Genomic DNA, 277 nt, shown 5'->3' on the forward strand with positions numbered 1-277 from the left:
ACTGCCTTTAAAGTTAATCCGTAATGAGTGAGACTTGGCAGGTCAGTTGCTTTACAAACAAAACCGCATCCAGCATCTCTAGGACAACACGGGGCGGGGGGGGGATGGGGGGGGTAAGAGAAAGAAAAAAAAAGAAGAAAAAAAAGAAGAAAAAAAAAAGCCGTCGGCAACAATGCAACGCCAGCAATAAATCCCCTCTCGCTAGCTGCCTCTCAGCGCTGCCTGCCTTCCCTCCCGTACATCCATCCTACCAGAAGGGGGACCTTTCCCACTCTCA

The sequence above is a fragment of the Aptenodytes patagonicus genome, chromosome 2 (genome assembly GCF_965638725.1).
Source record: "Aptenodytes patagonicus chromosome 2, bAptPat1.pri.cur, whole genome shotgun sequence".
Taxonomy (NCBI): domain Eukaryota; kingdom Metazoa; phylum Chordata; class Aves; order Sphenisciformes; family Spheniscidae; genus Aptenodytes; species Aptenodytes patagonicus.